Raw genomic sequence first — 17507 nt, 5'->3', positions numbered from 1 at the left:
CTGGGCCAGGAAGCATTTGTCTGTTGTGCCTCTTGTAAATCACTGTGATGTGAAAGTCAAAACTAAACCCATTCTCTGACCTCAGATGCTGAAATGATTGCAGCTGAGACGGTGTGTAACTTGTTTAGTAGAAACCCGACATACAGAGTCTCCTTCAGTCACAGCAGCTGGGCTTCATATTTTTATCTGAACCTTATTAAAACGGAACAAGGAGGTCTATGAGTTCATGTAGGTGTAAATTTATAAACACGTTTTGCAAGTGGAAGCCACTTTTATTGCAAAATGGTCTAAACATCTTGGTCTAATTTCAGAAATGTTGTCTTCATTAAATACCAAAGTGGAATTTTAGGCATTTTTCACAAGTCACAGATAAAAGACAAAGGAATGAGCTGATTTTGAAGTTGCGTTGAGCAGATGGTGTTTAAAAAGAGTCCACAGATTGGGCAAGCGGATGTCAGTGGTCACAGTAATGGGCAATAACCTCTTAGAATCGGCCATTAAACTCATGCAGCACTAAGGATTTATCAGGGTTTTTTTTTTAAAAAAAACTTTATTTTAAGCAGTGTTCTTGTTGAAAATGTTCTTGTTTTAGTCTTGAGGAAACCTTAAAACCTAACATGTGCAACATGTGATTTACATTTACTGAAATGCCTCACTGGCATGGAGCATTTGGTTTTGAGTAACTGCAATGAGATGTGATGCAATAAAAAAGGAGGGTTAGATTTCTACTGAAAGCATCTGCTTTTATGTGTTACACTCCGAGAGAAGAAGACTAAGCAAGTGATTTCATGTTTGAAATTCAAGCGGAAACAAACATTTTGGTTCTTCTGCTATTTTTTTTTTCACATTAGTTGCAAAGTGAAACTGACTGACAGATCACTACTCATGTGTGGAGCCAGTTTAGACTTCAGAAACTAAACAAACTGATGAGATGAAATACAAAGGTTTCTTAGAATTATATAGAAAAGCTAATGTGGATCGGATTTGTCCTTGATGCATTCCCTGCATCAACACTTTAAATATCTTCTTGTAGGCCAGCATTTGAGCTTTGCAGAAAGCTTGCAGACTCGATAGCTACCACAAACCAGATCTGTTTCTGTTCTTCATCCTCTTCATTTGTTAACTCTTGATATGTTAGAAATCCAGGTCTGATATTGCAGGTCTGACACATCTCAACTCAAAGTTCTTGTCTCAGGATTTGTCATTGACTTGCCAGCAGCTGGACAGAGACATAATGATCCTTTCTGTTTGTATTTATTACCTTTTAAGGCCCCAAGAATTCATATAGAAAGGACATAATTTCTTTTGCTTTTAACTGTATTCATCTCATTTGTGATGTTGCAATGATAATTGTGCAGGCAACAAGAGTCTTCCTCACCCACAAGATCTTTTCAGATTTGTTTGTTTTGTTTTGTTTTTTCCCCTCCTGTTTTCTTTTTCCTTTTTTTTTCTTCCTCTGTCCAGCCAGCTGTCCAAAACCACAAGTGGTTCAGTTTACAATAACAAAAACAAAGAAACAAAACACAGTAAATTCAGAGGGACGCATTGGTATTTTTGCTGCACTGAAACAATGAACTAAAACAGAATCAGACATGTTTAAACTAGATTAGACTGACAATCAACTCTGTACATGAGTGCTTGTCATCAGCTGAAGATATGATTTCATTTATTTATTTTCTTTAGTTTTGGGGTCACAACATACTGGAATACAGCCTGTTTATTGTTATCAGTGAGCATGTAAGAAGTTTTATTTAAATAGGCTGAAGCTGTCACAGTAGATGTTTTTGCGTAATTAGTAATGTTCAAAAAATCATAATAAATGTAAAATAGTTTCACTAAAAAAAATTCCTTGATTAATACTATGGAATATAATTACAGACTTAATCATTGCTAATTTTGTCTGTTTTTTTCCCCTCTTTCAAATGAACCACAGAGCCACGACAAAGACAAAAAAAACAAATGAATATAAAAAAATTAAAGAGATTAATTGAATCAAAGATATGCATGGTCTCACAATGATATTAATTCATTCAGTGAAATGTCTCTTGCTGGTTTAAAAACCAACAAGATACGTCTTTTTGGCTACCTGGGAGTGCTGAAACCGTTGCTTTCTAGTTTTATGTATCTGCTAAACCACAACTTTCTCCCCTGTTTTGTGCTCAGAATCTATTAACATTGTATTGCGATCAAATCAATATGCAGATTATGTTTTTTTGCCCATTGAATTCAAGTGACTCATAGCAGAAACACATTACATCAGGCCAGGTGGAAAGCATCGTAATGCGATACCTCTCAGTTGCAGCAGCTCCTGGATTTCACTAGAAATGGACCTCTTTTAAGTCTACACATGCTCTGATGTCAGAATGAGAAGTGACTGATATGCACTGCAAAGGACTTAACCTCTTATGTAATTACTCAAATAACTTCTGTTGCAAATTCCTCTAAGAAAAAGACTTCCACCTGCTTTTGTGCTCCTCTTCACTCAGCCTTGGTTAAAAGCAGCGAAGAAGACATCACGTTTTTAAGACTTGTAATCACCGGTGAGTAGGAGCATGCTTTTTAAAAGGCAGATCTGTAAATGTGTCATGTTTTGGCAGGGTTTTAAGGACACTCATGTCAGAGAGGATTACTGCAGTCGGGGAAGTTGATAAAAGATCTCGATGAATATACTTTTAATGACGATTAAAAGTATGCCGGCTCTAATGGAGACGTGAAGGGAGGCAAATATCTTTTGCTTTCAGCAGCCTAGGTAAACAGCGGGTGCCACATAAAAAGCTGTCTTTAAAACCTCAGTAAAAGTTATACAACCTCTTTAAAACACACCCTGATTATTTATATGTCATTCTTTTCTTTTTTTTTTTTTTATTACAAGAACTCAGTCTTTTCCAAACAGTTAGGAAAAAAAATGCACTTTTTAACATGACCATCTCTTTAATGAGGGATTTAATAGATGCCTTCCCCATCAGGATATTGAATCGAACAACATTCACAATGATGTTAAATATATAAATAAAATAAAATAAGTCAAACAAAATAAAAAAAAGTCAAATAAACTGTGTGTTTACAAGATATTGTTCAGTCTGAGGCTGCACGGTGGAGCAGTGGTTAGCACTGTGGCCTCACAGCAAGAAGGCCACTGGTTCAATCCTTGGCTGGTTTGGTCAGTGGCCTTCCTGTGTGAAGTTTGCATGTTCTCCCCGTGCATGCGTGGGTTCTCTCCGGGTTCTCCGGCCTCCTCCCACCATCCAAAGACATGCATGTTAGGTTAATTGGTCACTCTAAATTGCCCCTAGGAATGAGTGTGAGTGGTTGTTTGTCTCTCTGTGTGGCCCTGCGATGGACTGGCAAGCTGTCCAGGGTGTACCCTGCCTGTTGCCCAAAGCCAGCTGGGATAGGCTCCAGCTTCCCCGCGACCCTGAATTGGAATAAGCGGTTCGGAAAATGAATGTTCAGTCTGAACATCGTTCTGAATCTCCTTTGTTGTTTTTAATTCCCTTTTTTCTTTTTATTATGTGCCAGATGTTTTCAATAGCTATCAATCTTGGAATAGAAATAGGCCAAATAAACACCCAAATGTTTTGTTTCAGTCATGCTGTTGTGATATATGCTTAATGTGAATTTGCACATTGTCTGGCTTGTTCTTTAAATTGCTACAAAATCTGTATCCATAATTTTAACATGGTAACAGCAGTAATCGGCCTACGATGGACTGGCGAGCTGTCCAGGGTGTACCCTGCCTTTTGCCCTAAGACTGCTGGGTTAGGCTCCGACTTCCCCGTGACCCTTCATAAGGGGTGACTAAGTGGTTAGGATAATGAATGATTGAATGAATGAACAGTAGTAATCTGTGCTATTCAAATTTTTCCTGATCCTGTAGGACTTTTTAAATTGATCTTTTCTCTTGCACATACACTCACACACACTCTTAGCATATAGTTTATGCTTATAGAGTCCCTGCATTGTCCTGCAGGTTAAATCACAAATGGCTACAGTCATGATTTCTTTTATATGTTGTTATTATAGTTCATGTTTTTCTAAGTTTGTTTTTCTTTAGGTGCTCCTGATGATTCTTTGCTTTGTTTTCCTTACAGAGGCTGTTGGATGTTTTCTGCCAAGTCTCTTTAAAGCCACTGCTATGGGTGGGGGGATAAGGTTAGGGATCGTACGGTTGTTTCTCTTGCACTTATCTTGTCGTCAAGATGTGACAACAGCTACCTCTCCATATAGAAGACTAAGGAAGTGCTCTTGAATATCAGCAGAGGCAGCAGTGAGCACCCACCCTTTAACATCAATGGCACTACTGTTGAAAGAGTCAACAGCACAAGGTTCCTTGGAGTGCACATTGCTGATGACGCCACCTTTTCCATGAAAACTACTGCTCTCATCAACAACAGCCCACCAATGCCTTTACTTCCTGCAGAGACTGAAAAAGGCCAAATACCCTCCACATATTATGACAGCTTTCTGCATCACTTTATGCTATAGTAGCTATTCTGCTGAAGGCAAAATTCCTATAGCAAGTAGCGAGATGCTTTATTTGCACTGGTATCAAAAAGACAACAAACTTCATGGTGGACCCTTGTTATCAATCTCAATGTTTCTTTGCACTCCTTCCTTTGGTTTACGGGCCAGACCATCCAGACTTCTTCCATCGAGCCATCAGAAAAACTAATTATCTGCATAGATTCCCATCAGTTCCTTTGGTTAGCACCAAGGAATGAAGCCAATGAACCAAATACATACCTTTTAAACCTGAACCTACAATGTTTTCAATCTTTCAGTGTGCTTTAATCAACACTTTTTAAATCTTTTAAAGTGCATTTTTCCCCATGATTTAGTATGCTGTATGCATTTGTATTGAGCACTGATTACAGAGTAAGAGTATGTTGCTTCCTTATATGCAGAAGGTTTTTAATGAAAGTGACAATAAACTGAATTGAACTGAAAAAACAAAACAAAAAGAAAACAACAACAAACAAAAAACAAATGTGGCATGTCATGGTAAGCATGTAATTTGTTTAGCTTGCATGATGCAGGGTCTACAATGTCCATAAAGAATTCAATAGCTCACACTGCACCCAAATATCTTAACCCGGATAAGCGGCTGAAGATGAAGATGAAGATGAAGATTCAATAGCACAGTGTTTTGCTTTCCTTTAGTCCATCTCTGACAAACTCAGTGACTGAAGTGTGCGGTAATTTCCATTCCATGATCATGGTCATTCAGCATTTGTCTTTGGACTTGTCCCATGATGACAGATTTATATTCATAATAATGAAATCTTTTTTGTTTCATGTTGGGAAACTTTTTAATTAAATAGTTTGAACTATTTGATCATACTGTCTTTAACAGAGAGGCAAATTCCTCTTCATAGCCTCCTTCATAGCTGAAATATGATTTTTCCCCAGCATGATCTTTGTACAATCTGTCAAGTACAATCCGACTTGTTTCAGTTTAACATGCTGTGTAAATGCTTTCATATCGTTGCAAATCCAGAAAGGCAACAACTTTTTGATAAAAAGGATTTTTCACTTGCATTATAAAGTTTTTCTTCCTCCCCATTATTTTTCTTGAAACTGAACTGAAATGAAGATGCAAATAATTAAATTTTTCTGAGCAATTTCAAGCACTCTTGGGAAAACTGTCTTAAAAGTTGAGAATCAAATCGAAGACTTAGATCCAGAAACACCCATCAGAATATTAATTTTTAAGTTATTGTGTAAAATAATTAAGTCAATATAGCCTAAAAAGGACACTTTCTGAAAATGGCCATAATTCCAATCTGTAATAGTACATCATGTAAATATGGGGTATATTTCTAATTTTCCCCTAGATCAGTTGTATAATACTTTCTCAAATGGTTTGGCATACAGGTACTTCTTTCATGACCACTACTGTCTTAAGAAAGCTACATTTCTTGAAACACACATAGATATTGACATATATTGTTTTATTCTACTGAACCATGCCCTTACAGTAACCCCAGATAGGACTTTCCCCTCTAAACTGTCATCCCTTCATGTTTCCACATGGTGGAGCTATGAGGTAGAAAAGGTAACAAAACAGGTAACTGCTAATAGTCCAAGATTTGTTCAGGAATTACAGGCCACTTAATGTTCATAAATGTATCAAGCATTAAATAGATACTATCAATAATGTGTGTGTAAGTTTTTGATAATGTTGATGTCACACAGGCATGATCCAGAGCATCAAAGAAGCCAATGAATGAATACATGTACAAATAAAAATCAGGAAGAGAAAAGAAGAGCCTGCAGACTTGATCAGTGTGAGCTTTAAATAATAAAACAGAAATTTTCATCATTATAGATGAACTATTTGAACTTGTTGTATCTTTTCCACATGTCTAGTATGTTACTGGTTTGCTTCACTCTGGACCTTCTTATCAAACACTGACAAATACACATATTTATTTTCATTTGCAAGGTACTGTCTGAGCAGAAACTATGGTTCACACTGGTCCAGCATATGTCCAAAGACATATGCTGAAAAGTGGGTGATTGACCAGAGTAATTCCTTTGAATACAGCATGTAGGCTCATAAAAAGCCAGAGTCCGAACAGAGGCTTTGAGGAGCAGCTGAGGTGAACCATATAGGATCATCACTCCCTGCAGCCTTCTTTCTCTACACCTTGCCCCACTCCTTCCTCCCCTTCTGTTAATCCTCCTATTTCATCAAATCCTGCCACTCCCAAGGATCACCCCACCCCAAAGCCCCTACAAAACACTCACGCTCACTTCAAACACTTGTACACCCACTAGCACACACAGGCTTTTATGCAACTAAAAGCAAAAGCATTTCACGTAAAATACTTCTTTCCTGTACATAATGTTTGAACATGAGTATCTCTGGCATAAAGAGGTACTCTATGCAGTTCAAAGGGTTTCAAGGTGTGGAGCATATTTTGATCCATGTAGAAACCAGTGACCTAATAGCAAAAAAAAAAAAAACCAAAAAAACTACATAAATAAATAAAAGCAAGTCACTCATATAGTATAAAAGGAATATTTTGAGGCAGGGTTAACTGTCAGCTGCAGTATCTCTGAATTCTGTCAAAAACTGCTGTGATAAACAATGTCAACATAATCTGAACAGCTCTCCACAAAGCTTTGTACCAACAGCATGGGTACAGCTTCTCTCTGGTCATGAAGGCAAAACTCAGACTGAAAGACAGCTCCATCAGAAAACACTAGATCCTTCGGTGAAGTACTGTAAACACACAAAGGCCAGCTTACTGAATACCCATCGAGATGGTTTCATCCAAGAGCTATTTAGAGACTGCACTACTAAATTAAGCGCCATGTGCACTTTCAGTGTCACGGCCTCAGCTCTGATAAGCTACTAAAGAAGGTAAGACACCTGGTTACTGTACTCTGCTCCACACTTATAATTAGCAACCTGTACATGCATGATTATCCTTTGAGTAGCTCTTTTGTCGTTTTTCTTTTTTTTCCCCCCAGACATAAGTCTGTGAATTATTGATTGTTTAGGTTTTAAAATATTTATGAATGGAAACAGCAAAGTGAGCATGAATTATGGATTAATACAAGGTGTCATCAACGTCTATGACTTGTGCACATGTATCTGTCTTATCATTGAAATATCCATGATCTAAGATTTCCCTCCAAAAGGAATCCGCTATAAATCGTCTCGTGCAATTAAAGATGTAACACCCACTGTCTCGATGTAGTAATATTTTTATATAAAAGAAGAGATACAGCCAAAATGGACTGTGTTAATTCACCTCTGGAGAATTTAGAGTTGCTCAGGAAGAGAAGAAACACCTGCTTGCTGCAGTTGTTCAGGCTGTTTAGGTTCTCCAGAGTCAGTGCTCCATCCTCCGTCCGTGCATCCTCTAAACTCCCCAACATGCTGCAGCTGGACATGGGAGGGGGCTGTGAAACTTTGGCATGTTTATTGTAGATCTTGTCAGCGCTGTTACCAACAACAGATGTCTTGTATACACTGACACTATTACACATCAATGTGGACATGAATATTGTCGGGGTTTCCTTTACATCTGCAAACACAAGCATCAATTTCACAACCTTAAATTCAGAAAAAAGTCAGAATGACAAATAAAATGTAAATAAAAACAGAATGCAACAATAAGCAAACCTCATAAACCCATATTTTATTCCCAATGAAAGATAGCTAGCATATCAGGTGTTAAAACTTAGACATTTCATAATTTCATGAAAAACCTTTGTTCACTTTGTATTTAATGACAGCAACACCATAGACTGAAAAAGTAATCGGTACAAATGAAAGACTGTTGGTGGAGCTTTTGACAACTAATTTAGTCAACTTGCAACGGGTTGGGAACATAGGTATACAAGGAGCATTTCCAAGAGGTAGAGCCTCTCAGAATAATGAAAATAAATAAAGAAATAAATAAACAAATGGGCAACATTGGCCTATGTGCAACAAATTGTTGTGGAAGAAGTACAGAAAAAAAGTTTGGTTTTTTTTGTCAGATGTGAATGAGTGAAGATACCCCCATAATGTCATTTAAAAAAATTAAAAGAATTGGGAGAAATTTCTGTGCACATGAGACATGGCTACTTGACAGGCATGGTGCTCTACTAGAAATTAAGAAAAATGCAGAAGATTGTCTGTTATTGCTGTTCCCGCTATTAATTGCTTCTTAATCCTGTTGGAATAATTGTTTTATTGCACTTTTAGTAATGTTTAACTTTTCATGAAATGTGCACATTATATAAACCTATGCTATCACTATATGTTTGCACCAATAGCATGTTTTCCATTGCATCTGGTCCAGGTCATTATAGCAAATGATAACTGGTAACTGACCTTCCTGCTTAAATAAAGATGAAATAAAAATAAAAAAAAAAATCAAATGACTGCATGGTCTTAACACTTGCAGGAATCACTGTGACTCTGAGCACAGTTCACTCTGCAGTCCACAGATACAGGTTAAAGCTCATGCAAAGAAGAAGCAACGTGTGAACCCAATCCAGAAACACCACAGCCAAATCTCATTTCAAATAGTCTAAGGCAAAATGGAAAACTTCTGTGGTCAGATTGATCAAAATGGACCATCCAGTTTGTTATCAGCACACGGTTCACAGCCCTGCACCTCTGATGATTTGGGTTTGCGTTAGTGCTTAAACATCTGTAAGCTCCATCAATTCTGAAAAGTACATTGAGGTTTCAGAGCAACATCTGCTTCCATACAGATGACTGGCCTGTCTGCAGTTTTCACCTTTCACCAGTTTAAAGAAGAAAAACATTTGGTACATTGTTCATGAAATATAAAAATCAGTGAAAAAAAAGTACTGTTCAGTACTGTTCAGCAGCTACAATCCTGAATCCGACAATATTCCTTTCCTAAAATTCAATTCCCAAACATTTACAGACAGTTGTTTAAAAGAAGAGAGGATGCTACACACCGTAAACATCACCTGATTCCAACTCTCGAAAGATGTGTTGCTGCCATCAAATTCAATATGAGCTAATATTTTCCACGGAATGCTAAAACGTCTCAGTTTCAACAGCTGACAAGGTGTTTATGTTCTATTAGGAATAAAATATGAGTTTATGAGATTTGCAAATCATTGCAACTGGTTTATATTCATGTAGCATCCAAACTTTTTTGGAATTGAGGTTGTAAATAAAAACGTGTTGTTCTCAAACATCAACATGTGGACAGCTCACGACTGTCATTGTCAGCGCAAGATGCCTAATCTACCAAAGAATATGAGAAAAAATGGCATGAAGGGGTGTGTGATGTTCATTTGAAAGTTTTTCCATGCTTCATTTAAAGTCATCCGTTGGCATGACATTTACCTTATTCTCAGTCTGGATGTCATACAATCTCTACCTTGCTGTTATCACCATCAAAAACACATCAGGAAAAAGAACAGGCTCTAATGATTTTTTTAAAATGTCAAAATACAGTCTAAAAATACAGGTAATTTCTTGAGATAGATCACATTTTGTGATCAGATTGCTACCACGTGTTACAGCGCAATCTGAGCTGCTTTGATTAACCCAGGATCAACATTTCTTTCTGGTAGGCCTTTCAGATCATTGCTGAGCCTCTGCAGACGGTTAGGTTCAAGGCCCGTTGCTGCAGAAATGTATGTTTATGTCAGAGGTAAAGTGGTTTCTTTTTCTGCAGTTATAAATATTTTAAGCATATTTTCACTACTTAGTGTGTGACAAACTAGCAGGGACCTCCATAAAGACAGCTATATAAATAGTGGAAACCTTTTTTCTCCTTTAACAACTGAAGTGAAAGTTATTGTTTTACACAAGAATTCTTGATATTTTCAATTTAATTACATCCAAATGTTTGAGGATTATATGGCTTTGATGTGATGAACACATTCATTCTCGTGTTATTCTTGAAGCTGGCTGCAGAATATGAAATTGCACAAAATATAAACTGCTGAAATCAATTTACCCCCACAGCTGTAGTAAACACAAGTCACAGTCAAGCTGAAACATGTGCAGCACTTGGCCAAATAAAACTCAAGGGGAGAAAAATGACTCTTTTTTACCCACAAATATACAAAGGTTTCCTCTGACCGTACATCAGCGCGCAAGGTTTGTGTGACTGCGCTCTGATCGACTTTAAACTCCAGCTGACTTCTGTGTGCCTGCAGTTATAGTTTACATATGAACTCCAAAAGTTGGTGTTGCCTCATTGGAACTGAGCAGGAAGTTGTATTAGTTGTGATGTCTGGAATTTGTTGCGATTTGTGTCTCCTGAGGACAACAAGCACTCAGTCTTCATGCATGTAAAACTCAGGAAGAGTGTTCCTCGCTTAATTTTACGGGAACTCGGGGGATAAAATACGGTGAAAACATACTTCAAATAACTTCCAGCCAAGGACTAATGTAGAGTAAGCTACAGCTTGTTAGCAAAGCAAGCAAGCGCCACAACTGATATACACCACTATGAGTCCATTGTAAAGTTATCATATCAGCTCTAAGTCAGTGCTTGGTGGCTGCTAGGCGTGCATTCACCTCAAACAAATCTTGCTCTTGGATTTCTTCCACATAAAAAAAAAAACACTGTATATATTGTTCTGTGGGTGCCACATGAACAAAACCCTCTGATTTCCATTCAAAGATAGATTTTTGCTCAGATATTTTCACACCGTTGAGTGGAATTGTCATGAACTACTATCATTAGCATCACAGATTAAACCACATTTCCCCCAAGTGCCGCCATAGATTCCCCTGCTGTTAGTGTTACACTGGAGCCCTTTTCTCAGCAAGACATAAAAATATCCTCACAGGAAAATCACAACTACATCTTATCAATCAAGCTGTCACATGAAAAGACTGTGGCTAAAATTAGTGGCACCTATATTTTAACACTTGTATGTCATGTTAAAATATTTCTAAATGTAACATGAGAAATGCCCTTTAATCAAAATACATGAGGTTAGGAGGAAGCTGGAGCCTATCCTAGCTTTCCAACACCATTCATCATTTTTAATTTCTCCTATAAAATATGAGGACAGTAAATTTAAAATGATGTTGGTTAATTTCACTTGTCCGGTCAGTATAATGCTAATACAGTCATTTTAAGAATAAATTATGTATTATGTACATTTTGGGTGCCAACAAGTTGTTTGAGCCCTTTATTTATTTACAGGCTTTGGAGTCAATGGAATTGACTGACTTGCTAACAACTCTTTAAAGTGGACCTGGCATGATTATTTTACTCATTGACTTCTTAATCTTGGATTCCTCTAGAGTGGATTTTTACCCATTAAAACTCCATATAGGTGGTTGTTATTGAAGGAGGAAGAGCTTTCTGCTGGGGGAAGTCCTCCTGAAAAGAAAAGGATGTGGATACCAGTACTTTAGACAAAAACTCCATTTGTTTGGAAAATTGCTGAGGGTGTAGAAAACGATCCATTTCTATCAAATACTTTGTGACTGAAACAGAAATTACAGGTAAAACACATAAATAAAAAACTTTACTTCTGTCAAATTTGACAAAGGTTGAATTTTCAATAATTGGCTAGCCAATCACGACTTCACATAATTAACAAATACACCATGACTTTAGCCCTCCCCAGCTGTCATATAGTCTATTTTGACCAATGAAATCAGGTGTAACCCAGTGACCGCTTACTTTTAAGCTCAACTTAATCATCTTATCAAATCAAATCAAACTTTATTTCTTGAGCACTTTTCATGCCACGGGTAACAAGATAAAATCAAGTCATAAGGATTAAAACAAACAGTAGATAACAAGACATTTAAAAACAATTAAGACGCAAGCTCTTTCCACACACTCCTACACACACAAGGACAGACAGCAACCCCCTGAAACACCCACATTCCCCAAATGACATCATTCCCTGAATACTGTCTCTTTAACTGAATGCAGGTATAATTAATAAAACAGATAAAACATTAATTAAGTGCTAAAATTCTGACTTGATGCTGATGTGAGGAAACGATATCTAGGGTTCCGCCCACACCAGGAGCCAGTCCCCGCTTGTCTTAAAAACATCAACAGTCTCTGCAGCCCTGAGGCTCTCTGGCAGGCTGTTCCACAGTCAAGGACCATAATAATGGAAAGAGGCCTCACCGTACGTTTTAGTCCTGACTTTAGGAACAACTAAAAGGCCCGTACCAGAGGACATCATGGTTCCACGAAGGCTCACAATTAAAAAAAGGTCAAATAAATAATAATTTATAATAATTTATAAACAAGTTAATAAATCTTAAAATCAATCCTGAAGTGCACAGAAAGCCAATGCAGTGATTTTAAAACTGGTGTAATGCGTTCCTGCCCTCTGGTCCTCGAAAGAAATGGTAATGCATTGGGACTTGAACCCATGAACACAAGCCCATTTCTTTAACAACTACGCCAGCACAGCTCTCCACTGCCCCATGGCAGAATCATCTAAACTTTATAGGGCATGTTTTTTTTTTTTTGTTTTTTTTTTAAACCACTTCCTGTAGTGTGAAAATGGCAAAAGAGGTCAAGATTTAAATGTGTAAAATAGCACACAAGATCTGTTAGATATAGATCAGCATAAGGAGAAGTACAACCATCTAATATGATTTATGAAAGTCCAGCACTTGGATCTGAACTCACAACCTTCTGAATGAAAGGCAATTCATTTTACCACTACAGCCACTACAGCTCTTCTTCACACTCTGGCAGGAGCGCTAATATTTTTTGCCATTTGTATGGGATTGCCTTTGCCACCAGTGTGTAATCAGCAGAATTGCAAAAAGATGTGAAAGGTTGAACTTCTGTCAAGAAGCCAAAGATTATTTTAAAAAGTTTGTAAATACAATTAAAATTTTGTCAGTAGTTAAACTACATTAATCATTGCAGAAAACCATTTAGAACTGCTTGTGTAATCAGTTAAAGACTTTATTGTTCAACGTGTTTCATTTGAAGCATTTTAACAACAAAACTGTAATATTCTACTGACATTTCTGCAGTTTTTTTTTTTTAAAAACCTTGAACTAACCCTTTGTATTAATTGCACACAGGACAGACATTGCACAGGATATATCTTATATATGCAGACAGCCCACACTTTAACTGCACTGTTTGCAGACAAAACTAATGCCAAAGCTCTTTGATCAGATCAGTCCACAATTATGTGTGCATAATTGACATACCATTAGAGTGTACAATGTTCAAGACTGGATTTGAACCATTGCCTTGTTTACCAATGCGTACCTGTGTACCGGTGCAGAAAATGGACCAAGCGCTGAGCTGCATTTTCTGTTTTGTCCAATCATGGGAACGCATTTATAAAATAAAAAAAACTTGAATAACTTGGAAAGTTTAAATGTCCCAAAAAGACCAAAAGTCTTAGCACATATCTCCTGAAGGGGCTGAAAAGTTTGATACTTGAATAGTTAAAGTGAGACAAAAGGTATAGGAGGAGTAGCTTTTCAAACATTTGCAGGAAAGACCACTTTGTTCCATTTGAAGCATTTTAACTACAAAATGTAATATTTACCTGTTGTTTTCCCAAAGCTTTTTTTTTTAAAACTTGAACTAACACTTTGTGTTTATTGTACAACTTTTCAAGACAGACTTTGCACATATATTGACTTGTTTGTGCAGACAATCTACACTTTAACTGCACTTTGATGGACTAGTACACAGCACTCTGTGTAGAACATGCATCATGATGCACAATGTTTGATGCTGGATTTGATCCCTCTCCTTATATACCAATGTGTACCTGTGTACTGGTGCAGAAAATGGACCAATCGTTGTGCTGCATTTTCTGTTTTGTCCAATCACAGGAACAGATTTGAAAAATTGACAAAAACTTGAATACCTTAAAAAGTTTAAATGTTACAAAGACCAAAAGTTATAGCACATATCTCCACATATCTGAATTGAGACACAAGGTATAGGAAGAGTAGTGTTTCAAACATTTTGTTTGTAGGAAAGACCACTTTGTTTCATTTGAAGCATTTTAACAATGTAAAATTGAACTGTTATTTCTGCACAGTTTAATTTTTATAATATATGAACACTTTGTATTAAGTGTTTAACTTTTCAAGACTGGCATTGCATGGACATTATCTTACATGTGCAGACCACCCATACTTTAACTGCACAGTTTGAAACTGTGAAACGGGAACTTGATGAACCGGACACTACAAAATGGTGCAGAGCTCCAAAACCTTGTTGAAGCATTTTTCAGCTCATTATGCAAAAAACTGACCAATCACTGTGCTGAATTTTTGCAAGGCGCAATCAGCATTTGGTTGGAAGGACTTTCATCCAAGCACAAGGCTGAATATATTTTTGCTAAATGTTAAATATCTCAAAAACTACAGAGATTTGAAATGACAAAAGTCATAGCACACTTCTCCTGAAGGAGCTGCAGGGTTTAAGATCTGAATGGTTGAAGTGACTTGAATGGTGCAGGAGCAGTAGCATGCCAAAGTTTGGCGGAATAATAAAAATGGCCGAACAGGAACTCAATAATGTGAATGCCTTATGGGCCCTATGCCCTATGGGCATTCACATTGTTGGGCCTAAGATTGATCCATGGGGAACCTCACATCTTATTTCTTAGGTTTCTGAGGGCATGTATCCATACTTACAAAAACTTGTCGATCCGAAAGGCAGGAACAAAACCACTTCAAAGAAGTACCTGAAAGGCCCACCATCTTTTGGTCCTGAGGGTTCACACTTAGTTTTGTCACAATAACAAGATAAACTAAACTGCTTTCATGAGAAAACAGTTCTTGTTATCTCAAAATAACAAGAAAACTGACTCTTTATTTCAAGATAATTATTTAAAAAGAATAATAGTAGAGCACAGCCGCTCTCAGCTTCCATAGAAAGTTAATGTTTACATGACATTTTGTCTTTTGGTCAACAATAAACTAAATTAATTGTGTGGTTTTTGTATTGGAAAGAAAATAATTCAGCTTATTCTGTGGTGTATTCAGAGTGACTGGACAGCTGGTGCTCGAGAGACAAATTAATGTTAAATTTACCATGATGAAAGAACATTTCTCTCCACCTGGACTGGGTCTGGATGGGAAAAGAGGGCTTCCAAATGTTTCATGCTGCTAAATGCTGCAAAAGATTAATGATAAAATAATGTGTGTGTAGAAAATTTTACAAAGTATGAATAATGATGAGAGCCTTATTTAGCTACTCTGCACGGCAGTGAAACTCAAAGCAAGGTTATTGCTATTTACCTTTGAAAGGTTTACTTGTACGAGTAACAGGGATGTTATCAAGGATGCATTTATGCTTCTAACAAAGGCAAAATAAAAAAAAAGACTGTGACACTCTTAGCCCCTCCATCATGAAGAAAGACTTAAACTATGAGACAAAGCTACAACTTTGTCTGATTCTCTATTACAACTTGTGGGTGCCTGAACTAAAGTGTTTAAAACTGAAATAAGAGACTATTATTTTTCTTTGTTGGAGAACAAATCTCTGTGAGCAGGATGATGAATGTGGAACTGGTTCAGTAAAATAAACCAACTCTCTTATAATGAATAGACATGTCATCCAGTTCAATGGTATGACTTGTCTGTGTGTTTTAATGGTTTTTGGAAAGAAAGAAAAAAAGCTTTTGTGACAAAAATGATTATGTCTAGGTTGATTTAAAAAAAAAATTGAGATAATAATCTGTCTATTGTTGAGCTCTGTTAGCAATATGACATCTGTATTGTTGCGTATGAAGATAAAGACGACAGGCTTGCTTTGAATGATTTCTGCTCTGTCAAAGCTTTAAAATGATAGCAGTCACACTTCCCACTGACTGATGATGTTACACAACCTCTCTGGCCACTTGTTCTGTGCTTTAAACTGCTTTTTGGAACAGCAGATGCTGAGCTACAATAAAACAGATACTTTTGGATGAAAAATCTTACAAAATGATTGAATATCATGAAAATGCTGATTTGCTTTCAACCTGCCACAGGGCTCAGCTCAACTCTCACCACACATATCACCTTTTAATTAAAACCGACGCAATTATTAAACAGCACTTTTTAGTTTATTTATTCATTTTAAACACAATCTGAGTAATCATTATTTGACACTTCAAAACAGCTGACTTTGGAGAAATGATGAGCATCCAAACCTTTGAGCTTATGTTTATTCAGCAGTCAGTATAGAATGTAAGATAAAACATTTTGGCACAGTTGCTTGATGATAATAAGCTGTCCCGTTTCTGTGTTGTAATCTAAATAAATATGCAAATCCATAATTTATTTCCCAAATAAATACAATAAAAGCTACAACAAAGATGCACTGCATCCCTAACCCCCTCTCTTTACTTCCTCCTCAAACAAATAGAAATAAAAAGCTTTGTTTACTGTACTTCAGGCATTTACAGTAAAAAAAAACAAAAAAACTGAAGAAAAATGACTGAGGGTGAATAAGATGCTTAATCATTTTACTTTAATGGCTTTTTTTTTTCTTCTACCAGGCAACACAATGCGGTGGCATGTTAAGGGCCAGTGGAAGGCTGTACTGTGGGTTATGGGTTAAAAAAAAGTTTTAGATGGGTACAAACACAATCTCAGTTCCAAATGTCTACTTCAGTTTTCTGCCACTGTGAAGAAAAAGAAAACATTCCATTTCTTTTTGCTGAAACCATTCTTCAGTTTTCTGCTGGAGTTTTGCAATCAGCTAAAATCAGTGAGAGTGTAAACTTTCACAAATTACACCCAGAGACAAGAATTAAACAGGTTGTTTCACCTGGAACCTGAGATGAGAGATGTTTGTGAATGTGACTTTGTGAAGTCATTGTGTGTTGACTTGACTAGGTGTGTTTTGGCAATTATTTAAGGAAAAATAATTCCAGAGGAATATGGGTGATTACATGTTACAAACAGGGGTTATTTTAGGAAAGTAGTTAAAAAGAAAAAGGGAGGGTTGGTCTATGGAGAGCAGACTGGGACATTTTTATATTGTTCTGTTGCTAAAATGTAGGGTGTTTAGTTTAATCCATCTTAACAATGTCAGTATATATGAAACACT

The sequence above is a fragment of the Telmatherina bonti genome (assembly GCF_933228915.1).
Source record: "Telmatherina bonti genome assembly, chromosome: 7".
NCBI lineage: Eukaryota > Metazoa > Chordata > Actinopteri > Atheriniformes > Telmatherinidae > Telmatherina > Telmatherina bonti.
Note: the sequence above shows the minus strand (reverse complement) of the source record.